Source organism: Puma concolor, chromosome B3 (assembly GCF_028749965.1).
Source record: "Puma concolor isolate L17-30 chromosome B3, mPumCon1.1.hap2, whole genome shotgun sequence".
NCBI lineage: Eukaryota > Metazoa > Chordata > Mammalia > Carnivora > Felidae > Puma > Puma concolor.
The window spans coordinates 127320680-127346701 of NC_141672.1; the positions used below are offsets into that span (position 1 = coordinate 127320680).

Here is a 26022-nt window from a genome sequence, read left to right on the forward strand (position 1 = left end):
ACCCTTCCTGGAGCTTCCAGTGTAATGAAAGATAAAGATATTAACAAAACACATACATGCACATAGTTGTAATTACTGTGCAGCACAGTAAAGGGGGAAAGTATGCTCTATGAGAAAATAAAGGTGGGACTTAATTTAGGTAAGTTAACCAGGGGAAGCCTTTTAGAAAATAACATAGGACCTGAGGGATGTGTGTGAGTCAGTATAGGAAGGACGGCAAGCAAAGAGTAAGAGTACTTAGAGAGGTTGAGAGAAGAAAGCTGGGGTGGGGCAGAGGGCAGGAGCATAATGGATGAAGGCCATTGGTATGGAGGGGGATGGCGAGACAGGCAGGAGCTAGATCACAAATGGTCCTAAGTCATGGAGGGGAGTTTCTATTTTTATTCCATCTGCAAAAAAAGGACCACTTTGGAATTTAAGTTGAGGGAAATGCATTATCCGATTTAAAAGATCATTCAGGCTGCTATATGGAGAATGGATTGGGGGTGGAGACCAAGAACAGAAGAAGGGGGTCATTCCAGCTGCTCTGTGCTGGGTGGTTGGAGCAGATGGGTAGAAATTAAGATGGAGAGAAGCAGGTGGACTTAAAGTCATTTGAACATATAAATCCTGTCATTAAATTGTAGACTTCACATGAGTTATGGATTAACAGCTTCACTCGTTGTGGAGAAAAAAGGACTAAGAATGGCTCCCAAGATCCTGGCTTGATCCACTTAAGTAAATGGAAGAGCCCTTCACAAATGAGGAAAACTGGAGGGAGAAGCCAATTCAATGAGGAGAGCAGAACATGTTTGTAGTCTCATTATGTTTGAAGTAACTGAGATAGTCAAGTGAGATGTCACATAGGTAGGCAGATCCATAAGACTGAAGTGAAGTTAAGAAGAGAGTTCATGGCTGGAAATATAAATTTGAGCATTGTTGGCATTTGGATGATATTTCAGGACATGAGTGCTGACAATATCTATGGAGAAAATGTAAGAGAGAGCTTAGGGTGAGGCTCCAAGGAATGTGTCATTTACAGGTCAGAGAGCATGGAAGAGCCAGCAAAGATCAAGAAAGGGAGGCTGAGAATTAATAGAAAATCAGGAGAGCAGGTGTTATGGAGGCAATAGGGAAGAATGTTCAAGGAAGGACTCATCGAAAGCATTCAGGACTACACACAGATCTAATAAAATGAGGAATGAAAAACCGATGAGATTAGGAATGTAGCCATCCTGTGGGTCATAGAAAAAACAGTCTTGTAGAAATGGCCAAAACTGAAACCACTTGGCACCAGGTTGGAGAATGAATGGGAGATATACCTCTTTCTAGATAGGAAGACTTGGTGCACTGGGTGACAGTTCCTCATGGGTCAACCTCCAAATGCTATCTAAATCCCAAAATTTCAGCATGACTTTTCATGGGACTTGACAAATTCTTTTTTTTAAGTTTATTTATTTTTTGAGAGAGAGAGAGAGAGAGAGAGAGAGAATGCACATGCACATGTGCACACAAGTGGGGAAGGGGCAGAGAGAGAGAGAGACAGAGTCCCAAGCAGGGGCTCGATCTTATGAACCCTGAGATCATGACCTGAGCTGAAATCAAGAGTCAAACACTTAACTGACTGAACCACCCAGGTGCCCCATAACTTGACAAATTGTAAAATATCTATTGAATTGTAAAGGTCTATAACCAAGGCAAGTGGAAAAAATAATAAGGAGGGTAAATTATCTAGTAGATATCAAAGCTTTAAATTAATAGCAGCTATAAGTATATGGTATTCATGTGTGGTATAGACACCACAGAACTGGAGACCTAAAGGTGGACCTTGGAGTATGCAGAAACTTGTACAGAACATAGGGAGCCCTACAAAGCAGCAGGAGTTCTATTGTGGGAAGATGGGAACGGCATGAATATGAGGGCGAGGTGTAAGGGTGAACCCACCAAGAGTATAGAATACCAGGGTGCGAGATTATGGATGGTCAGGATATTGTGCTAAAGATGAGGAAATTATGGGTTTGAGACCTGATAGGAAAGAAGTCAAGCACTTGGACCTGACATAGTGTTCCTGGAGGCTGCCCAAGATGGCTTGGCCCTGACCCATGGACTCCTATCTCCATCACAGTTGGCCTTACCATTCTGATTATGAGTCAGAATAAGCTTGATGGGAAATTGTAAGTGGAGATTTCAGACATTTCCCATGTCTCTTGATATGACATACTGAGACAGGCCAAGTATGTTTTTCTGTTACTATTGCCATTTTCCATCTTGGATTCAAGCAACTTTTCAAAAAAAAATAGTTTCTACTGCAAAGGGTTAACAAAGGAGCCTTGACCTGCCACCATTGTCTCTTGCATTCAGATCTCTTCCAGAATTTGCTCTTGGCTAGTGGGTTCAGTGGCTCATTACAGTTACTGGGACACCCAGTGAAATTTCCTGGTGTTTTGTGGGCCTTACATGAGCAGTGTCCTCGAGGGAATATTCCTTAAAGAATATATGTCTTTTAAAAACTGGCTGATTTCAGTTTTCTCTTGCTTCTTGCTGTGATTTTGAAGAAGGTTGCTTGCTGATGATGTAGAATAATGTTCTGTTTTCAGTTTTTGCATTTTCTGTTTGATATGATAAAGCTGCATCTTTCTTTTTTCGTTCTTTCCTTTCTTTCCTAGTTACACCGTTCAAGTTATTCTTTTTAATTATTATATTGTTCCAGCCTTGCTACTTATGTGAGGAAAGAAAATGTAAACACTTTAATTGCTGTGTGTGTGTGTGTGTGTGTGTGTGTGTGTGTATGTTGACATTTTCAAAGGACCTTTTTATGGTAGGCAGTATTGGTCAATTCAAGAGTAAAATTCAGGAGATGGGGACAATTCAGTTTTGTTATTCAATTTTGAGTCCAGACTGGGGCACCTGGGTGGCTCAGTTGGTTAAGCGTCCAACTTTGGCTCGGGTCACATGATGATCTCGCAGTTTGTGAGTTTGAACCCTGCATCAGGCTCTGTGCTGACAGCTCAGAGCCTGGAGCCTGCTTCAAATTCTGTGTTTCCCTCTCTCTGTCCCTCCTGCACTTGTGTTCTGTCTCTCTCTCTCTCTCTCTCTCAAAAATAAATGAAGCATTAAAAAAAATTTAAGAGTCTGGACTAATGTAAGCACTATGCAGAAATTAAGTACAGTGTCCTGGAGAGGGGTTAAGTTTGGAAGACACTGGTGCATAAATGATAATTCGGGGGACAAGATTACTGAGGATAAGAGTATGGATAGAGAAAGAGAAAGGAGCTCAAGACTGAGCCTGGGCACTTGAACTTTCATAGATTAAGAGAGGCACAGCTGGAGAAAAAACAGCTTCTAGCTCAGGGGTAGGACTGAGCTAAAATTATAAATCTGAGAATCATCAGTTTAGAGATACTTGAAGCCATGGGGATGAATGGAAATACTTAGTATGTCAATTAGCAGTGAGTTATACTAGCTTAGTATATCAATACAGTAACAAACCAGCCCCCAAACCTCAGAGGCTTCAGCCACAGAGGTTTATTTTCATGGGTCTGTTAGGAGCTTGCTTCATGTCACTCTCACATAGGCTGACAGAGCAGCTGCCATTTGGAACATCATCAGGCTTGGTGGCAGGAAGAAGGGAAGGACTGCAGAGTTGAGCCCCAGCAATTACATGTATTGACTCAGAATTACGCACATCACCTCACCTCATGTTTCATTGGCCAAGAAAGACATAGATAGATAGATAGATAGATAGATAGATAGATACACACACACACGTAAAATATATATGTAAGATATATATACATATGTAAGATATAGATGTAAGATATATATACATATGTAAGATATAGATGTAAGATATATAGATATGTGTGTGTGTATATATATATATGTGTGTGTATATATATGTATATACATATATATATACACACACACACATATGTATATATATGTATATATATAAGATGTTTATAGATCTTCAAAGTATAGCCTCAGGAAGTGCAATCCTTCTGAGTGCCCAGAACCAGAAGAAACTCAGATATTTGTGAGCAGTTTTAATGCCCACCACAGCCAACTCTTTTGGCCACCAACTATTTGGTTCAGTCTTTTTCTGACACAAATATCAGATGTCATTGTTCCCCATGAGAGACAACTCTAAAGTCCCACCAAATTCAAAGTCAAGGATTTCTATTTTTAATTTTTGCATTTGCATAATTAATATGATTAATGATTGTGAAATAGATGTAATTTTTCAACATTTGCATACGGAAATCAATACGATGTCCATCCAGCAGTTGTTTTGAAAGATCTGGATACGACTTCTCGTACTCTGAAGACCCATGGACTAAAAAGACAAGTTATCTGGCACCCTGAAACCCCTACACACATACACACAATCATACAACTATGCATAACACACACACACACACACACACACACACACACACACACATCTCCCTGTACCACCCACACATAGTGGTGGAACAGAACAGAATAACCACAATGAGTGCTCCTAAAATAGGGGAAAGATGGCAGTCACTGGCCATAGGAATTCTAGAATTCCACTGGGCAGAGGCTTTGAAGGCCCATTACCCTTGACCTGGCCCCATTTTGCTTCCCAGCAGGGCTATATCATCTGTTCTCCTAGTCCTGGCTCCCCTCCTTTGGAGAAGAGGGCATTGAAAACTGTGGCCTCCTTGGGGCTGGCAGCTGTGTGTGAATCATCCTGAGAACAACCATAATCCACAGAACATTCCTTCAGGGAATGTCAATCACTTCATTCCCTTTGGTCTTAGGACCAAGGATTGTCAATGTCACCATTTGTGCCCTTGTCTTCTGACTGTAGCAGATACCATCTCAGGTGTTCACAGGTAACAAACTACCTCAGCTTCTACGTGAGTTCCCATTCTGTGAACAGCAAAAACTGAATCTCAGTTCCCTGAAGCCCTCACCAACCCTACCAAAGCTCCTACCACCTACTCCTTGTCTCCTTAGGATTGCATAAAGGAATTTTTAGTGTATGTTAAATGTGATATTTTAAATCAGGGATGAAAAGATAGACCATGTAACTCGACCATGTAGTAACACTTGATTATCCATATAGAAGCAATTCACTATATTTCTTATACATACAAATGTTTATTACAGATGTATTAAAGTATGAGCATTTGGGGGTGGGGGGAATACAACAAGAACTATTAAAAGGAAATATCAGGGAATAGCCTTTATTTTGGGGGAAACACTTTTAAGCAAGCCACAAAGCTTACAAAATTTAGAAGAGAAATAATGCAGATTTTATTTAATTAAATTCTCTACTTTCATGGGTGAAAGGGATCATAAAAAAATGAAAAGATAAGAAACCAATGGTAAGAAATTAATTATTATTTTTTTGAGTACACTTTACATCCAGTGCAGAGCCCAACATAGGGCTTGAACTCACAACCCTGAGATCAAAACCTGAGCTGAGATAAAGAGTTGAATGTTTAACTTACTGAGCCCCAAATTTAATACCCATAATACACAAAGAGTGCATCCAATCAGTAAGAAAAATAGATAAGTACAATTAAGGAAAAGATATACACAGGCAGTTTGCAGAAGAAATAAAAATGGCCCATAAACAAGTGAAAAGTTCATCAATCACTGAATAATCAGAAAAGTGCAAATTAAAAAAAAAAAGACAACTTCTGAGGTACCACATTTTGTTCACTTAGTTGGCAAATATGTAAAAGATTAAGATGTCCAGGCTTGGCGAGGGTGCAGAGAGACAGACACTCACATGGTTTGTGGGTGGTAGTATATAAGTTGGCATAGGATTTTTTTTAATTGTGGTGAAATTTATTTTTTCTAGTTTTTTGAGATAAAATTGACATATATTGTATAAGTTTAAGGCATACAACATAAACATTTGCTCTATGTGTGTGTTGTGAAATGATCACCATAGTAAGTTTAATTAACACCCATCACCTCACACAGTTAACATTTGTTTTCCCTGTGATTCACGAAGGACAATGTGCTAGTGTCTACCTAATTTAACATCTAATTCCATGTTAGCAACCACTGCCCCTTTCAGGAATCTTTCCTACAGCCATTTCTTTCTTTCTTTCTTTCTTTCTTTCTTTCTTTCTTTCTTTCTTTCTTTCTTTCCTTCCTTCCTTCCTTCCTTCCTTCCTTCCTTCCTTCCTTCCTTTCTTTCCTTTCTTCCAGAGAGAGAAAGAAGGAGGAAGGGAAGGGGAGGGGCAGAGAAAGAGGGAGAGAGAAATCCCAAGTAGGCTCTGCTGTCAATGCAGCGGCTGCCATAGGGCTCCATCCCACGATCCTGGGATCATGACCTGATCTGAAATCAAGAGTCAGACACTCATCTGACTAAACCACCCAGGTGCCCCTCCTACAGCCATCTCTGCCCTGCAGGCCAAGATACTTCAACAGACATCCCTTGTTTTGCCAAGACATGGAAAGGAAACAGTTCAGGGAATCCTGGTGCATCTACACAATGGAAAGCTATGTGGCCAGCAGTGGGGAAGTAAATTATCTCTGTCTGCTGGCATGGAAAAACAGCCATGGTTATGAGAAACAAGCCAACCAAGACTATGTAACATGATCTTAATTATATCCTTGATATGTTAATTATATGCTTATAAAGGAAAGTTCTGGAAGGATTTAGGACCAGTATTTCTTTCTACAAGTCTGGTCACTTAGCTAAAGTTCCCCTGTGCCTCCCCCCACCCAGCCCATGATGTCCTATAAGTGAGGGGTGTAGATTGAGGCAGTGATCAGTTGTGTCCTCAGTAATACTGGTACTACCATCAAGGGTAAGTTGTGCTATGCAGGCCAAGCTGAGGGATCTGAGAGGAGAAAACAGCTGACCTGGCCTCCTGGCCTCACCCGGCTGCTTCAACCTCTTGTACTATGGCCATCTTGGGTTCCTGAGATGCTCCAAGGTCTCCCCTCCTCTCTGGCCAGGCTCCTGGTCCTTGCCTCCTTGCTTCTTTCCCCCTGCATTGGCCAGCCTCCCATAGTGGGATTCACTGTCCTGATAAGACAAGCCAGCTAACTTCTTCAGCAGCACTGAGGAACCTCTGGGACCACTGACCAGCAGCATATTTCCTACTCCATTTTCATCCACGCTGATGTCAAGGAGTCCAGGGGGCTGCAGTCACAGCTGCCAGGACAGTCAGACCAGGAACCCAGAGCTTCATCAACAGCCAGTTGAAAACCGTGGGTCCTTGATGTATGGTCCTTTCCCTGGGATGTAATTTCATGTTGCCTAGGACTCTGTTGTCATCAGTAAGATCAGGCGTGGACAAGGTAGAACTGGGGCCCTTTTAACCTGAACATCCTGCAGCCCCAACGTGGCTCCTTGGCAGACAAACCAGATGCTGCCTGCTGCTGGGTGACTCTAGACAGGCTCTTGACAGGAGTGGACCCTGGCATAGGAAGATTTTCACTTTTTGCCCCCGCATAAATTTTTACATACATAATTTGTGTGTGTATATGTGTGCACTGTGTGTGATTTAGATGATGGAGAAAAACCACGAGGAAATAACAAAGAACAATTCTGAGATTGTAATGCTCTGTAACAAAGTTTAACTCCCTGGTCTCCTCATGCTGTCAGTGGTGGCATCTTGGCCAACTCTGATCATCCTCCCTAAGCCATGAACTCCGTCTTGTAAGCCATCTTCAAGTGGCTTGTTCATCATGGCCTTGTTCATCATGGCCACGTAGGGCCACTGCTGCAGGCCAGCTGTCACACCTTGCCACAAGTCTCTGCATCAAAGCTACAGATGGGTTCAGAAGCACGTTTGCACACCTGCACTGTCCAGCCAGGGGAGCTTTGGGAGCCAGCTAGTGGGCATCCATGAGGATCTGCCCACTGTCTGAGAAGTCTGTGAATGTCTACCAAGAAATGTCGTGTCATATATACATGTGGGGACCCAGACATACTGGGTTTCTCAAACTGGGAATTGTGTCACCCTCAGAAACTTCACAGCTGTTCCGGGGTTGCTGAGGTGAGAAGGGATGGGTGTGCTTTTGGTGCCATCGTCTCCGTACCGATCAGACCTCAATGCCCATTGCCCTCCCTCAGTTCCTGCTATGGGTTCTGGGTGAACTGCTTTCTTCTCTTCCTCCATCAACTTCAAAGAGATCACAGAGCCCTTTGTCCCCCATAGTATGCCTGGGCTAAATGCCCAGAATCCATGCAAGGAAGGATGAGTCTGTACTGCAGGTGGAGGCCAGCCACTGTGCTCTGACAACTGTTTACACACCCAGATCCTGCCTCCTCTTCTTCTTTGGTTATGCATTCATTCACTCCCATCAGTCAACATATTTTTATTGAGCATGTACATCAAGTCACATGTGGGGAATCTGAAGACAAGTGCACCAGCCATGACTTCAGGGAACCCCAAGTTCAATACGGAGGCTGATGTGCAGAGTATTTGCCATTACTCCTGTGACACGGGCAAGCTGTGTACAGCCGCTGTCACCTGGCTTCTTTGTGGGATATACACGTGATTTTTCAGTGGCCTCCATTAATTTAATATAAAATTTTAATTTTATGGGCAGGAAAAGGAAACCAAGTAATGGTAACATTAATTTAGAAATCGTTACCTTATTTTGTGTTAGACAAAAGTCGTAGTGTCTTTCACAAACAATGCTGGAGAAAATGAGTAGTAAGGTTTTTAACTTGATTTTCAGCTTTTGTTCTTGAAGAACACTTTCACAGGCTAACTGTGGCTGAAGATTGCACCCTGAGGGAGGACAGCTCAAAAGACATACTGAGGTAGAAGAGAACAGGAAGATGAAAGTGGAAGAAATCACCTGAGGCCACTTAACTTTGCACAGGACACAAGTGGTAGCCCAAAGGCTCTGTGCTCTTACAAAGTGTGCATTTGAGTCAACATTGCCTTTGACTTCACTTAAACCTAATGATATTGTTTTAATACCTTCTCCCCCTATTGTAAACCCATCTGCTGTCTTATGCTGTACTGTTGCACCCTGATTATCTCAAGATAACACACACTAATTATACAGAAATAGCAACTTTATTGGATGTGACACAAAAGGAACTCACTGAAACAGTCTGTAAAATGTGGGTGAATCACCCGACACCTGTTTGGTAGTGTCTTGTGTGTAACTTTAAACTCTTCTGCAATGCTTTCTCTGTTTAGGGGGCTCCTGGGTGCCTCAGTTAAGCATCCAATTGTTGATTTCAGCTTGGGTTATGATTTAAGGGTCATGATCTTAGGGTCATGAGATCAAGCCCTGTATCGGGCTCCACACTGGGCATGGAGGCAGCCTAAGATTCTCTCTCCCTCTCCCTTGCCCGTCCCCTGCCTGTGCTCTCTCAGAAATAAATAAATAAATAAATAAATAAATAAATAAATAAATAATTGCAATTATTTATCATTAATATTAACATGTACATTGTCACTAAGCCTTTACAGGGATCATCTACACTTCTTAATTTCTGTGTAAAAAATGTATTATTATTTAAGCTTAAAAGCAAAAAAAAAAAAAAAAAAGGCAAATGGATATGTCTGATTGCCTCTAACATGATGCTGTTGGATTCCTTTTGCTTAGAGATGAGCAGAACCTTGACAGTTTTTCAATCTGGTTTAAGAGTGAAGAGCAACCCAAGTCCACCTGTTTTTCCTTTTAGATAGAAAACACACCATAGATTGCCCACAAAATGCTACACTAGATATCCTGAAAACTATTCCTCTAACTAGAAAAGTGGAATAGGAAGTTAGAAACATCCTTTCAGATATAGAACTCATTGCATTTCAATTTAATTTTTAATATATGTATTGTGTACCTTTTTTTGGCCAGGCACTATATATTACTGAACAAACAGAACTCTGTGTCCTTGTAGAAATTACACTTTAATGGGAGAAATGGACCAAAAAATACAATATATGTGTGTAATATATAGACCGTTAGTGATCAGTGCTGAGGAGAACAGATAAAGCAGAGAACAGAGACTTGAAGCAGTGAAGTCCCACATGAGGAATTGAGCATTTAGACAAGGGGGTCAGGGGAGGCCTCATCAAGCAGTGATTGTGAGGAGGATCTGGAGGAGGAGAGGGATGTCTGTTCCAGGAAGAGGAAACATCTGGGAAGAGTATGGCTGGTGGGGAGATAAGGAGAAGCAGATGGGATCAGAGGGGAACCAAGCACCATGTCATTCAAAGCATTGTCAGGCACTGTAGGATTTGGCTTTGCCTCTGAGTAAGATGGGACATCATTGGAGGGTCCTGGGCAGGGGGACTTGATCTAACTTAGGTTTAGCAAGATCCTTGTTTTGAAACTAGATGTCAGCCTTTCTGGGAGATTAGGGAGGAGGCAGTTACAATAACTACTGTTGGTGAGAAAAGACAGTACTTGGATGAGGATATGGCAGGGGGAGCAGTGGGAATCAGGCAGGTCAGTGTTCAAAATGTATTTAGAACCCAACAGGACTTGCTGATGGGCCAGATGGGGAGTGGGAAAGAAATAGTTCACATTGACTCCTGCAGTCTTTGGCCAGAAGAAATAGAAACATGAGGTTGCCCTAAATGGAGACAGGAAGATTTCCAGGATGGTTGATTTGGAAAGAAATATCAGACTCTCTGAAGCTGAGCTTGGAATATTTTTGAGATGTGTGTTACACATCTAAGTTATTGAGAAGGACAATATCTGGGAACCAAAAAGGAAGAAGGAATTTAAAACATTATGCCCCAAGTGTCAGCACACGAAGTGAAAAATGCAAATAGTAATGAGAGACTAATCTGGCTTTCTCAACAACTTCAAATAACAGGAAAAAATTTAGCAAGGAGATGGAAGATCTCAACAACAAAGTTATGAGATTTGATCTAATATATAAAAACCTATAGAATCACAGGTTATGTAGAATAAGAAGGTTTCCGCTGTTGTTTTTGGTTTTTTTCCCTATTCACTTATTCAGCAAATATTTATTTGTTGAGTACCTCACATGGACCAGAATGGTTCTTTACCTGGGTAAGAAAGAAATTTGAGTCACAGACTCCACTGCTTAAGCCTAAACCAGCAGGCAGGGCATAGGATGGAAAAGAAACATGGGTTATCAAGGTCATAGCAAGATTTGAGAAGGGAGGATAAGAGAAGTTGGGGAAACTTACTAAATTGACTCTTTAAAGAGTAGTAGGAATTATCTGGCAAAGAAATAGGGGGTGCGATGAGAAGAGAGTCAGAGAAGCACGGTGTGTTTGCATAACTAGAACTTCAGGAAAAACATATCATCAAAGAGTGATGGGGGCAAGTCAGGTGGACAGTGGGATAGTTTGAGCCTCAAACTAATCATAACAGCAGTTGGTTATTACCTATTAAATAGGTAATTTTTAGTAAAGAAAAGTGCATACACCTGTGCTAATGTAAATAAAGGAATAAATAGAGAAATAAATGGGGAAGGGGTAAAGGAAAAGCTTTCTCTTAAGTGGAATACAAGCTAGTAAATGTCGAAGAAAGTAAGGAACTAGAAAATCATCATTTGACAACTACCAAAGTTTTAATTGTTCTAGGCAAGAATATCACTGAGTGCTAAACTAGCGGAGACAAATTCACTGAGATGTAGAATATGTGCATGAAGTGTCTCCACGCAAGGTGGATTACAGATGAAGACATAGTGACATTATAGTGAAGGAAACAGACAGGCATTGTCTTAAGCAAGAGATCAAAATGAGCATCATCGGTGACGAGCCCACCTAGAGCCCAGTAGACATCATGTGTCTTGGGCATCTGGTGCTTGGGCACTGGGGGCAGAGCATCACTTCTGTTGTATCCCTGCTAGAAATGTACAATTACTCTAATCATGAAGCATCACAGGACAGACCCAGATGGAGGGACATTCCATACCCAAGTTGGAGGATGTAAAGGTCATGAAATGAAAGACTAAGAAGCTGTTTCAGATTTTTAAAAACTAGATTAGACATATGAGCATGAAATACAATGTAGGATTCTGGATCAGAAAACAAGTGTTTTGCCACAAAGGACATTGTTGGGACAATGGGTGAAATGAATAGAGTCTTTAGATTAGACTCATACATAGAATGATAAAATGTAAAACTTTAACATTGGGGGTATATAGTTATATATAGGTAAGTAGGAATCCTTTGTATTATTTTTTGCAACTTTTCTATATATCTGAAATTATTTCAAAATTAAAAAAAAATTAAATGAAGTAAACAACATTAGATCAAAGAACACCATTTGCACATCACAGTGGTATACATGTGACTTATTTTGCAATTTTCATAGTTCACTTTATTTTTTTTACATTTATTTTTATTTATTTTGAGACAGAGCAAGTGGGGGAGGGGCAGAGAGAGACGGAGACAGAATCCCAAGCAGGCTCCGTGCTGTCAGTGCAGAGCCCGATGCAGGGCTTGAACTCACAAACCGTGAGATCATGACATAAGCGAAAATCAAGAGTCAGCCACTTAACCAACTGAGCCACCCAGGTGTCACCATCATTCACTTTAAGTGGTGTAGGACCCTGGGCAGCTTTCAGAGGGGAATGACCTGCTTGGATCTCTGTGTCCACATGCACAGGTTTTACAAAGTGCCATCACAGGGAACATACCATTTGGTCATCTTCATTTTTTAGATGACTTTTAATGTCTGAAGAATGTTCAACTGAAGTTGATAGACCAAATTTCCTAGCAGTGTTCCTCATTGCTGGGTACTCGCATTGCTTCCAGCATGTCCTTGTGATGCGGCGACAAAGGTATTTGAGCACCAGGAAAGCACACATCCTTTCTTTCCTGCAGGACATTCTCTTCACTCTTGCTGATCTTGTGCGCATTTTGCTGTCCTTTCTCCTTTCTGCCCTATTTCTCTCTGACAGTTGTGCCCAATCACACATCATGTACGATTGTCTGGTCCGTTTTGTTTTCTTTGATTGCCAGTGCATCTCAACAGCATAATATTTCAGACCACAGAATAAAGGTGTTAATACAAAGTGCACTACTGAAGTCATTAAGCAATACTTTTTTTAAATAGTAGGTGAGAATAATTACTAGTAAAACTTTCTAAATGCTTTTCCTCTGGTGGTTTCTTGGGTTCCTGACAAAAAGAAAGAGAAAGAAAGAAAAAGAAAGAAAGAAGAAAGAAAGAAAGAAAGAAAGAAAGAAAGAAAGAAAGAAAGAAAGATGATTGGTTTCATTTTCATAACATTGTTTACAATTATATAATTTCCTTACAAACCAGTATGAACTGAAGTAACCTATTTGTGTCTCACTATACCACTAAAATGTGAGCAGTGTCTGTGACTTAGTGTACCCTCTGTATGCAGCACACTGTTGAGCCAGGAAGACCTCAGTACAGTTTTGCCAAAATGGCAATGTCTTGAATGCTCACTTTGGAGTTCAGGAGTTTAGGAAACACCTTTGCCCAGGTGTAAAGCAGAGGAATGGATTGAACGGGTAGTTGCCTTTATAATTTCCATTTACTTCTTCAACATACTTTTACTGAGTAGCTCTGACATGCCCTGAATTGTGCTATGTGCTAGGTCCTGGGGAGACAAAACAGGCAAGTTCCCAGAACTTAAATTCTCCAAAGGGAACACACACAGGATAGAGGGACAGATGGATGGATGGCTGCATAATGTTATTACAGATTATATTAGTTCTCCAGAAGTAGTAATTGGTATGGTAATATAATAATGGGGAGGGCAGTTTGGGTGGGAGTGAAGAAAGCTTCTCAGCAGTGGTAAAATTGAACCAGATTCTTGGAATGCAAGGAAAAGGGTGGGAAGTGCTGTGGAAGCTCTTCCAGCAAAGTCAGCCACAAGTGCAGGAAAGGGTGTGGGAAGTACCCAGCATGTGTGGGGGACAGACCTGAAGCACTGGTCCTGGACAGCCCTGGTGCCAGGTAAGCCTGGAGCAGTGGGCACAGCAGATGGTGCAGTACTGAAAGACAAAGACATTGAAGTCTGAGAAGCAAGCTTGGGTTTTATTCCAGTGTAGTGGGAGGCTGTTGGTGAGTTTCAAGCAGGGAATTATGTGATATAACTTATATCTTTTAAAGATCTATCTGGCTGTGGGGAGAAGGGATTGGAGGAAGGGGCAGACTGTGGTTTGCTGATGTGGATAAAAGTGTTCAGACTGAGTGAAATGATCAATAGCATGCTAGCAAATGCCCAGCTACGTGCCAGGAAGGCTGTTTTTCAAAAATGTGTGTAAACAGAAGTTGGATTGGAGAAGTTCTTCATGAGCCTGTTTATTAGGTTTACATAAGGGCTCTTTTATGGTCCACAGATTTTTATTGCCCATCATTTTTATTGAAGTAACATACCTACAGAAAAACACACATCAAAATGTACAGCCTCATGAGTTATACAGAAATGCACATATCCCTTTGTAATCACCACTCAGACCAAAAAATAGCTCATTATCTGCATCCATTTTGCCCCCTGTGTTTTTAACCCATCACCTCCTTTTTTCTCTATCCACTCTATTCACTATCGTGACTTCTAACCTGTAGGTTATTTGTACACTTCATGTGATGAATTATAGTATGTAGTATGATAAGTATATTGAACATAGGTCATTCATTCATACTGTGCTACTAATATACTGTTCGTCCATGTGTGCATATATACCAAATCATCCAGTCTACCATTGGTATTCATTTGGGTTGCTTCTAGTTCTTAGCTCTGTGAGTAAGGCTGCCATGAAAATTCTTTCCATATGCTTTGGTATACATGTGTACACATTGTGGTTGAGTATATACCAAGTACTGAAATTGCTGGTCATAGGGTATATGTGTGATCAGTTTTGGTAGATACTGCCAAGTATCTTCCAAAGGTGTTGAACCAATTATACTCTCACCAGCTCAGGAGGAAGGATCCAGATACTTCACATCTTCACTTACACTTGGTATATTTTGTTTCAGTGATTTCAGATCTGGGAGGTGTCTAATTGCGATTTTAGTTTAATTTCTGTGGTAACTGAGGTTGAGCAAATTTTCATTGGTTCTTGGCCATTCAGGTATCCTTTTATGAAGTGTTCAGATATCTTTCCATTTTTATATTGGATTAGCTATTTCTTACTAACTTCTTTCTTGATTCTGTGGATTTCAGTGAACTTTTCTTTCTTTGGTTTGCCTTTCACCCTATTAATGATGTTTCCTGGTGAAAAGTTCTGCCAGGCCTAGGGACATAAGGTGGGGTCTGGAGAATCCTCAGTTCAAACTTCCCTTCCCCTGCCTGAAATTCATCAAAATATACCAGGCCTCGCCCCCTTTATAGCAGGCAGGATCCCCCAGCCCAGATTTAGAGGGGCTGGAGGAGAAGGTACCTTAAATGAATATTGAGAGATGGAGGTGTGATTAACTCAGTGGACACAATACATTCCATTTATGATCTGGACTATGTTTATAAGTCAGGGGGGTATACCAGATTCTCATCCAGTGGAAAGAAAACTCTTCTGAATTCCAACAGCTAAATTCCCTCCTGAATATAGGAGGTCAAGGAGACAAAAATTAAGTTGCATTTTGATTAGATTCCCCACATCATGCTCATTCAGTTTCCCAGAGTCTTTACCTGGGCGGCTAACTTCCTACTTAGCACTGCCAGTTGGACCTGTGTGGGCTGCCCCAGACCGACCTCCAGGGCAGAACACCACCCTGTGCCCTGCTGCATAGCTGTACTTCCTTGACACACCTTTGTAAGTGCTCAGAAAGTCTTTGCCCAGGAAATAGGACTGAGGAAAAAAATCCTCTTTGGGGCTTCTGTCCTGGTCCATCGCCTCCCAGCCACTCAGAGTTTACCCACAGGGAGAGCTTCCAAGAACAAGCCAATGGACCCCAATCTGAGATGACACAAACAAAATGCATTATCCCCTGTTATCTCAAATGTGTATTCTCACAATATCCTTTGAACCTCAGTGCAAACCAGGGAATCAATTCTCAGACTTAAAATTAGTGGAGTTTTGCAACTTTGCTAGGAAAAAAAAACACCTCACTCTAAGAAGTGTTAGGGAGGTAAAAGCTTTCCCATTCTTGTGGTTGTATTTTTCAGGGCTCTTGTAGGTATTACAGATATCATCATGCAATTTAGATTTCATTCCCCCTGGAGAACCTGGTGACTTCAAAGTGATTTATAGCAAGTGAAGTTGGCAGAATTATGGAGATAAGTGATAAAAAGGAAAGTAAGGCAAGAGAGAGAGGGAGAAAAAAGGAAGGAAAACAATTTTGAGCAGGGTAGATTTAGGATGGGGCAATGTGCTTTAAAGCACAGGAAGGAAAGTGAGAAGCTCAGACACAGCAGCATGTCATAGCCAGAGACCCTGCACTGCTTGTCGTGTGGAGCCAGCTCCAGGAGACCGGCTGAAGCGGGGAGTGTAGACAAAGCTATGATGTCACCCTGGTCTATACCCTGAAGGACTGAGAGCCTGCAATGCACCTCACATCCCCTTCAAGTCAAAGACTTGCTGGAAAATCAGCCTTTTTCATATGATGAATGAAATGATGGACATGTACCACTATTGCTTTGGGTAATCAAGCTTTTGTCAGCTCATGAACCAGTCAGTGAACATTTAGCATGAGGCTCATTTCATCACTGCTCATTCTCATTCTGTCTTGGTCACATCAGCACTCCTGCTCTGTGTGTGACCTCATCTGAATCATAAACAGAATGGGTAGAATACTCAACATCCCCAAACTCTGATCTGGACCTAGTATAATCCCCCACTCCTCCCCACTCCAGATGGTCTCACCCTGCATACCAGGCAGGACTTGGACCCACAGAGCTTCACTCTCTAAGGTGGGGGCAATAACTTTCTCAGCACACTCTGGAATGAGTCTGGGGAGTTGGCTCAATTTCATTATCAGTATTCTAAAGGATCCCCTTTAACTTGATGGAGCAGCCAGAAAAGTCTTGATATGAAGAATGGAATCATGTTACAGAAAAAGAGGCTGAATGTGTGAAGTTTAACTAGTCATAATCTCAAGTACAAGTTGCTTTAGAATATAGTGTGTTAATAGAAAGTTTGAGACATAGTAAGGCCAACAGATCAGGAAATGATTGTCAATCGAAAAATAGTTTCTTAATCACAGTTCCCAAGAAGTGGGGGCATACCATGCCACAGGGAGCCTCAGGTTGGTCAGGAAGCACAGGGAATGAGGGTAAAATGTGGGCAAGAAGATTTATTGTCATTTCCATGGGAAGGGATGGGTAAGGCAGGGTGAGCGGGGTTAGGATTGGCTAATGTGACTAATTCCAGTGGTCTCTGGAGCATAGGGACTGTCCCTAGTCATCTAGTACTTGGTCCTGGGTATTTAGGGCAGGTGGATAGTGGCTTGAAGTGTCCTCCATAGTGAAGGTGTTTAGGGTGTGGGCCCTAGATTTGTTGTTTTGTATATGAAAGCCATGCTTAGGGGTGAGTTCTTTACTATCTCTAGGAATTGGCTAACTCTGGGAAGAGCTGTCCCTTTAGGGTTATCAAGGCCCCAAGATGTCAAATCATCAAATATAGAAAATAAAAGATGGTTAATACACAAGTACTACTCCCATGTGATGCCAGCTCATTTGGGGGTCTGTGGAAGGAAGTACCAAGCTGACCAGGCATGTAGTCCCATGTTCACTATGACCCCCCCTTCCTAATTCAAGATGGATTTCCAGAGGGGCACCTCTGCCTTGCTCACCACACCCTTCTGCATTGAGGTGTTTGTCATTCTCTGACCCTTTTTTGTATTCACCCTTCTCTAGAGGTGCTTCTGGCAGTTTTAACTCTTTATCCCTTATTTAACTGTGTTATGGTTTTATTCTTGTTAAATTAACATTTGCTAAGCAGAGGCCAAGGATGGCAGATGGTCAGTTGCAGTTCAACAAAAGACCACACAAGAAAATGAAATAGAGTTTATTACTTGCAGGTCCTGAAGGAAGTACATGATGCCCCTGGGGGCAAAAAGGGGAGGTCAAGCAAGGGTACAGATAAAGAGAAAATGGCATGGCAGGACCTGGGGCTCATGCCTTCATATTAGAGTCTGTGGATGGAATGCTTCAGGGAATGCTGGAATAAGGCCAGATTGTTCAATTCAGACCAAAAAAAAAAAAAAAAAAAAAAAAAAGCAGGGCTTTGTTAAGTTTCACAAGGGTCTTACTTAAGGAGCACACAAAGGGGAAGCCCTATGAGATGGCAGAGACTCTCACACGGGCTGTTGGAGAACTCATATCAGGAACTTATATTTGCTTATAATTCTGCAGGCTGCTATTTAGGGGATGTGCTTGCATGAGGGGGCTGGTGTCATTTAAGGGCCCTGCAGGCCATTTGACCACACAAAATGTATGCCAGTGCCATGAAGTAGCTGAGCTAAACTCTCGACAACCTGCCAACACAGGCGAGCAAGAACACCTTGTCTTTCTCCCCAGTGCCTGGCACAGCACTGCTACAAAACACTCATTAATACACATCATGGAATCCATGACTTGAGCACTTGAGACCACCAGGGACCTTGTTCATCCCATGCAGCACTCTTGGAAAACAGATGCCATGACTGCAAAAAATGTCTGTCAGCCCAAATTGGCTCAAGTTCAGAGTTAAGCACTTAAAGCAGCTGGGACTGGCTTTTTCTGCCCCTATCAGTTATACCTGGTTCATAAGGTTAGTGTGAATCTCTTCCCATATCTCTGTGAAGTCTCCTGGTCTCTCTGCGTAGCACTTGCTGACGAAGGCCTAGTGTATAAGCCTCCTTGACCTTGGTCCCTTATTGGCGTCCTTCTCTGCAGTCTTTTCTGAATTGCATCCACAAAACTCCCCTGCTGCAGGGCCTGGGGTGCTGTTGTTGAATCAAGTTGTGCTCCATTTACATACTGGCTACAGTAGCAGAGATAAAAGCCTTTCTTTATATATGGCCTCTTCAGGGCTTTTGCCCACGTTCTAATTGGATTGTTTGTCTTTTAGAATTGAATGATGAGATTCTTTATATTTTCTAGATAGGAATTGTTTGTCGGTAATGTGGTTTGCAAACCTTTTCTCCCAGCTCGCCATTTCACCTTCTTAACAGGGTCCTTCACAGAGCCAAGAGCTTTAATTTCAATAAAGTCCAATTTATGGATTTTGCTTTTGATTTGTCACCAAGCCCTACAACCCAAAGATTTTCTCCTATTTTTTTCTTCTAAAGACTTGATAGGTGTGTGTTTTACATATGGATCTATAATCTGTTTTTACTTTATTTTGTATAAAATATGAGATTGAGGTTTTTTTGTTTTGTTTTGGCTTTTTTTTTTTTTTTTGCTGATGGGTATATAATCAGCAAATGATACCATTTGCTGAAAAGATTGCCTTTACTCCATTGATTTACTTTTATACTTTTATCAAAAATCACTTGGCCAGTACCACTTTGGGAGTACATGTACAAAAGTAGGAGTGATGCAGAGAAATTACTATAGACCATGAGCAAGAATGACATGCAAATTCGTGAAATGTTCCTAATTTTTGAAATGCCACTGAACTGCACACTTAAAAAACAGTTACAATGGCAGATTTTATGTTACATATACATTTCCACAATTTTAAAAACTTAATAATATAATATTATAATAATCACTGAATTGTAAGCTTTATTTTTTAATGTTTATTTATTTATTTTGAGAGACAGAGAAAGAAGGCACACACACACACACACACACACACACACACACACACACACACGCAAGTGGGGAAAGGGGAGAGAGAAAAGGAGAGAATCCCAAGCAGGTTCTGCACTATCAGCACAGAGTCCAATGCAGGATTCAATCTCATGAACCAAGAGATCATAACCTGAGCCAAAATCAAGAGTTGGACACTTAACCAACTGAGCCACCCAAGCACCCCACATTGTACACTTTAAATGGGATAATTGTATGGTACATGAATTATATCTCAATAAATCTGTTAAAAAATGCAACCAAAGCAAAAAAAAAAAAATCAATTGGTCATACCTCTGTAGGTTTATTTCTGGGTTTTCTATTCTGTATTATTGATCTATTTAGCCATATAATAAACTAAGCTGTGTAGTAAGTCTGAAATTCAGCTAGGGTGATTAATACCACATTATTTTTATTTTTAAAAATTATTTAGATCTTCTAGTTTCTTCGTCTTTGCATATCAATTATATAATACATTGTCTATATCTACAAAAATCTTACTGGAGTTTTTATAGGAATTGCATTAAACCTATACATCATTTTAGGGAGACATCTTTGCAATGTTGAGTTTTCCAGTCCATGAACACAATATGTCTCTCCATTTATTTAGATCTTCTTTTATTTATTTCATGCGTGTTTTATAGTTTAAGCATATAAGTCCTATACACATTTTGTTAGATTTATACCTAAGTATTCCATCAGTTTACAGAGTAATTGCAAATGGTATTGTATATTTAATTTCAGTGTTCATGGGTTCATTACTAGTGTATAGGAATAACAGTTTATTTTTGTATATTGATCTTGTATCCTGTGAACTTGCTGAATTCTCCTATTCTAGGAATCTTTTGTAACTTCTTTGAAGGATTTTCTATGTAGACTTTTATCTTATCTGCAAAGAGTAACAGTTTATTTCTCCCTTTCCAATCTGTATGTCTTTTATTTCCTTTCTTGTCTTACTGCTCTGGCTAGCACTTCCAGTAGTATGTTGAATAACATAGAGCAAACATCCTTGCCTTGACCCTAATCATAGTTGGAAAACACTCAGTCCTTCACCATTAACTATGTTAGCTATAGTATTTTTGCATAATTTTGTATCAAGTTGAAGAAGTTCCCCTTGATTCCTAATGTTCTGAAAGTTTTTTTTTTTAAGTTTTTTTAACGTTTATTTATTTTTGAGACAGAGAGAGACAGAGCATGAACAGGGGAGGGTCAGAAAGAGAGGGAGACACAGAATCTGAAACAGGCTCCAGGCTCTGAGCTGTCAGCACAGAGCCTGATGCGGGGCTCAAACTCACAGACCTCGAGATCGTGACCTGAGCTGAAGTCAGACGCCCAACTGACTGAGCCACCCAGGCGCCCCTGAAAGTTTTTTATCATGAATGATATAATTGTGGGATTTGTCTTCTTTAGCCTATTAATATGGTAAAATTACATTGATAAATTTTTAAATATTGAACCATTCTTGCATCCCTGGAATAAATCTGACTTGTTTTTTTATGTATATAATTTCATACATACACATATATAATTTTATACCATGACCAAGTAGGGTTTATATTATTTATTATACTTATTTATATAATATTTATGATATATAAATAATATTTGTGTTTATTAAGAATACAATTTACTTTTTTATATACTGTATCTCTCAGATTTTGGTATTAAGGTGATAGTGGCCTTATTAATTTAATTGAAAAGTGTTATTTATTCTTCTCTTTTCTGGAAGAGCTTGTATAGAATTGGCATTCTTTTTTTAAACATGTGTTATTCTTCAAAATTCTTCAGAAACAGTATGAGCTTGGAGATTTCTCATTAGGAAGATTTAAATTGCAAATTAAATTTCTTTAATAGGGGAATATTCAAATTATCTATCTATCATATTGAGTGAGTTGTAAAAGTTTTTCCTTTTCAAGAGATTGATCCATTTCATCTAAGTGACCAAGTTTATGTGTATACACTTGTTTGTAATGTTCCCATGTTATACTTTTGGTGTCTGAGAATATGCAGCAATATTCTGTTTCATTCTTGTTATAGGTAATTTGTATCTTTTCTCCTTTGTCACTTTTGCTAGAACCAGCTTTTTGTTTTACTGATTGTTCTCCATTGTTTTGCTGTTTTTAATTTCATTTCTGCTCTTTATTATTTTCTTCCTTTTTTAACTGGCTGTGTGTTTATATTGCTAGTTTCATAAAGTGGGAGCTTAGATTATTGATTTGAGGCTTTTACTCTATTCTAATGTAAAAATGGTGCTGTCAATTTATGTTTTAACAGTACTTTAGCTGTGTCTTACATATTTTGATATGTTGTGTTTTTATTTTCTTTCAATTGAATATGTTTTCTAATTTCTCTTGAGACTTCCTCTTTAATCCATAGATTATTTAGAAGTCTGTTGTTCAGTTTCCAAGTATTTGAAGTGTTTTTGAAATTTTTTTCTATTATTGACTTCCAATTTTGATTCCACTGTGGTCATAGAACACACAGTATGAGTTCAGTTCTTTGTTTTGTTTTGTTTTTTTCCATAATTTCTCTAAGTATTGCATTGTATATAAGTAATGCACACAGTATACTGATGTTAATATTTTATCAATTTGAATAAAATATAGATACTTTACCTCCTTTTAAGTGCCTTTACCTTCTCCTATTTACAATTACCTTAAATATTTCTTCTATGTAGTACTTTGAGAATCACATCAGACAATGTTACAATTTTTGCTTAAACCATTAAATATAACTTAGAAAAGAATGACGATGTCTTGTATTACTCAAATTTTTACTCTTTCCATTGTTTTTCTGTACTTCCTGATGTTCCAAGTTTTGGGAGGGTTTTGTTGTTTTTGTTGTTGTTCTTGTTGTTTGTTATTTCTTTTCCATTTTAAGAAATTCCTTGGCCTTTCTTCTAGGTAGGTTTGCTAGTGATAAATTCTCTTAGGCTTTTATTCATCCAAGATGTCCTAATTTCCCCTTCAGTTCTGATGAGTATGTTTGCTGGATATAGAACTCTGGGTTGACATTTCTTTCCTTTTAGCTTTTGACAAATGTTATTCCACTTCCTTCTAGTCTTTGTGGTTTCTGAGAAGTCCATTGTCACTTGAATTATTGTTCCACTATTAGGTGATTTCCCCCACTTAGCTTTCAAGATTATTTCTTTGGGATGCATAGGTGGCTCAGTCACTTAAGCGTCTGACTCTGGATTTTGGCTCAGGTCATGATCTCATGGTTTGTGAGATTGAGCCCTGTGTTCAGCTGTGTGCTCACAGTGCAGAGGCTGCTTGGGATTCATTATCTAAATAAATAAATAAATAAATAAATAAATAAATAAATAAATAATTTTTAAAAAAATATTTTCTCTTTGCTTTAGTTTCTAGAAGTTTGATTATTTTGTGTTTGGCATAGATTGTTTTTTGGATTTATAAAACTTCAGGTTTGCTCAACCTCTTGATTCTGCAGGTTTATATTTTTTTCCAAATTTGGGAAGTTTTAAGAAATTCTTTCTCCAAATACTTTTCAGCTCCAGATTCTTTCTCCTCTCCTTCTGAGACTTTGATGATGCAAATTTTATATCTTGTGCTACATGCACATGTCCCTGAGGTTGGTAATTTTTTTCTATTTTCTTTCTGTTGTTCAAATTGGGTAATATCTATTGTTCTGTGTTTAAGTTCAATGATTCTTTCCTCTGTCCTATTCATTTTGCTGTTGAGCCTATCCAGTAAGTTTTTCATTTAGGTTGTTGTATTTTTCAGTTTTAAATTTCAATTATTTTTTTATACCTTCTATTTCTTTACTGAGACTTTCTACTTTCTCATTTGTTTCAAGGATGCTTATAATTGAGCATTTGTATGATATTTGCTTTAAAACGTCTGTCAGAGAATTCCATCTGTGTCACATAGGTATTGGCATCTACTGTCTTTTCTCATTCAAGTTGAGATTTTCCTGGTTCTTTGTGTGATGAGTGATTTTCAATTATACCCTATATATTATGTTATGAGATTCTGAATCCTATTTAAAATTTATGTTTTGGCAGTCCTCCTTGGACAATAGTCTGACAGAGGAAATAATGTGCTACCTCGTTATTTCCAGGTGGGAATGGAAGACAAAGTTCCCCATTCCACCTCCATGGACACCCTGGAGAAGCGAGGAGGGAATAAAACTGTTATAACTGTTGAGCTGGGGTGGAATTTCAGGTTTCCTATTGGGCTTCAGCTGCTACTATCATGGCTGGGCAGAGGAGGGAATCCCTCATAATATTCCCTACTTCATCTCTACAGATACTACTTAGGTGGAGAAGAGAAGAATGCTTTGTTACTTTTGGATAGGGATGGAATCCCAGCCTCCCCGTATAGCTATGCTGACAGTGTGAGCCGAGAGGGTCTTCTTACCACCAAGCAAGGATGAAAGTCCTGCCTGCCCTCTTGGCTTGCTCTGATACCACTCTTGGGGAGAAAGGAAATGAGTGTCTCATTTCAGCCCAACAAGGGTAGAAGTCTAGGCTCCCCACTCAGGAGTGGGGTGGAGTCACAGTTTTTTTCCATGGTATTTGGTCCATTGCATAAAATTTTTCCATCCTGGTAGGTTGCTTCTTTCCTTGTCCTTTGGCCAGAGAGAGCAGGCTGTTTTTGAGAGTGTCTATTGGCATAGGCAAGTTGCTGGCTTGTCCAGCACGTAGTCCAGGATATATTACACATAAAGGAAACCCAGGGACCTCCCCATTGTGTTGTTCACCAAGTCTCAGGGTCCCTAGCCAGTCTGCCTTTCACTCTCCACCTTTCAGTCTTCCTAGGCTTGTTTGTTTATTGCTTTTGTCTGTTTTTTTCTTTGTTTTAGTATATTAAGCCAAGAGTTTTAAGCTGTTTTTAGTAATGAGAATAGTGACAGTGTGTCTAGTCCGTCTTTTCCTAGAACTGGAATCTCACTTTGTTAAATTATTTTATTTCACGGATGCCTGGGTGGCTCAATCAGGTAAGTGTCCAACTTCAGCTCTCATCATGATCTTGTGGTTCATGAGTTTGAGCCCTACATTAGGCTCTGTGCTGACAGCTCAGAGCCTGGGGCCTGCTTTGGATTCTGTGTCTCCCTCTTTCTGCCCCTCCCCTGCTCATACTCTGTCTCTCTCACTTTCTCTCTCCCTGTCTCTCAAAACTGAATAAAACATTTTTAAAAATTAAAAATAAATAAATAAATAAATAAATAAATAAATAATTTTATTTCAAATTTTATTTCATCCTTACAGGCTGGGTGTGATCCAGGGCAGCCTTATCATTGTAATCAGTACTCTCTTGTTCTGACACTGAAGACTTCACTTGCTAACCAGTACTCTGCAGCAAGTATGGTGGTCAAATGTCCTCATTTGAGGTTCCTTTTTATCTTTAAGCTTTTTCATGTTAAGCCCTATTTCCTCATGTTAATTAGATCAAAGGAGTAAACAAAGGATTTTACAGAGATAACTACATATTGTTCATTTGTGTGTTTCTCTTATTCAGTTGTTTACAAGGCCACAACCAGGACAGCCTACTATTTATCAAGACAGGGGTGGCTAGTCTGCAGCCCAAGGAGTAAACCCAGGGATTTTCTGTAATGTTACCTCCCACAAAAGCTGAGCTTCTTGGGACCCCAAACCACAAAGTGGGGAAGGTCGTTCTTTCTTTCTTACTGCCCAGATGTTAGTCTTATCCTTTGATTTCTTTCTCCAGTCTCTCTGCTGCCTGAGGACTTGTCATGCATTGTTGGAGGCCACTCCAGGGGCACTATAGATGGAGGGGTGACAGTCCTCCCTCCTATGTGGTGGGAATCTAGTTCTCTGAGAACAAGATCCCACTTTTCAGGCATACATTCCCATTACAGTGCAGCTTAATAAAGTTCAAATCTTGGCACCTCATTTGCAGGTACTGGTTTCTCAAGATGTTTATCTGGGGCACATATTCAGGTGTGGATTTAGGTTTGTGATTATTCACCTGGTTTGGTTGCAGCCTTATTCAGAAAAAAAAAAAAAAAAAAAAAACCTTCTCTGTGATGAAAGCAGAAAGGATTTAAATGCTTTAATGTCTTGTTTGTTTGTTTGTTTTAATGTCTGTTTTTCTGATTACAAAAGTGGTATATGACTTTTAGGGAAAATTCAGAAAACACATAAAAGAACAAATATGGTAACAGTTATCTATAATCCTGTCACTCAAAAGCTTATGACTCATAACATTTTTATTCCTTATTTTTATTATAAATGAATATATACTCGTGTGTCAATCTATAATCTCTCTTTTGGCCTCTGTCTCCCTTCGCCTCCCTACCTCTCTGTCTCTTCCCCCCCCTCTCTCTCTCTCTCTTTCCCTCTCTCCCCTTGCTCTGTATCCCTCTCTCTCTGTCTCTCCCTCCCCTTCACTCTCTCTCTTCTGAATGTCCTTCTGCATAACCCCCTT

The 26022-nt window shown here is 39.9% G+C and overlaps 1 protein-coding gene and 1 non-coding gene across 4 annotated transcripts in view; both read left to right on the forward strand.

Moving 5' to 3' along the window:
• OTUD7A (OTU deubiquitinase 7A) overlaps positions 1-26022 on the forward strand; it is a 369925-nt gene that overhangs the window by 134897 nt on the left and 209006 nt on the right. The gene's annotated exons all lie outside the window — the stretch shown is intronic.
• LOC112856587 (U6 spliceosomal RNA) lies at positions 19319-19423 on the forward strand. Its single transcript, XR_003223150.1, has one exon. It is a non-coding gene; the product is annotated as a U6 spliceosomal RNA (small nuclear RNA).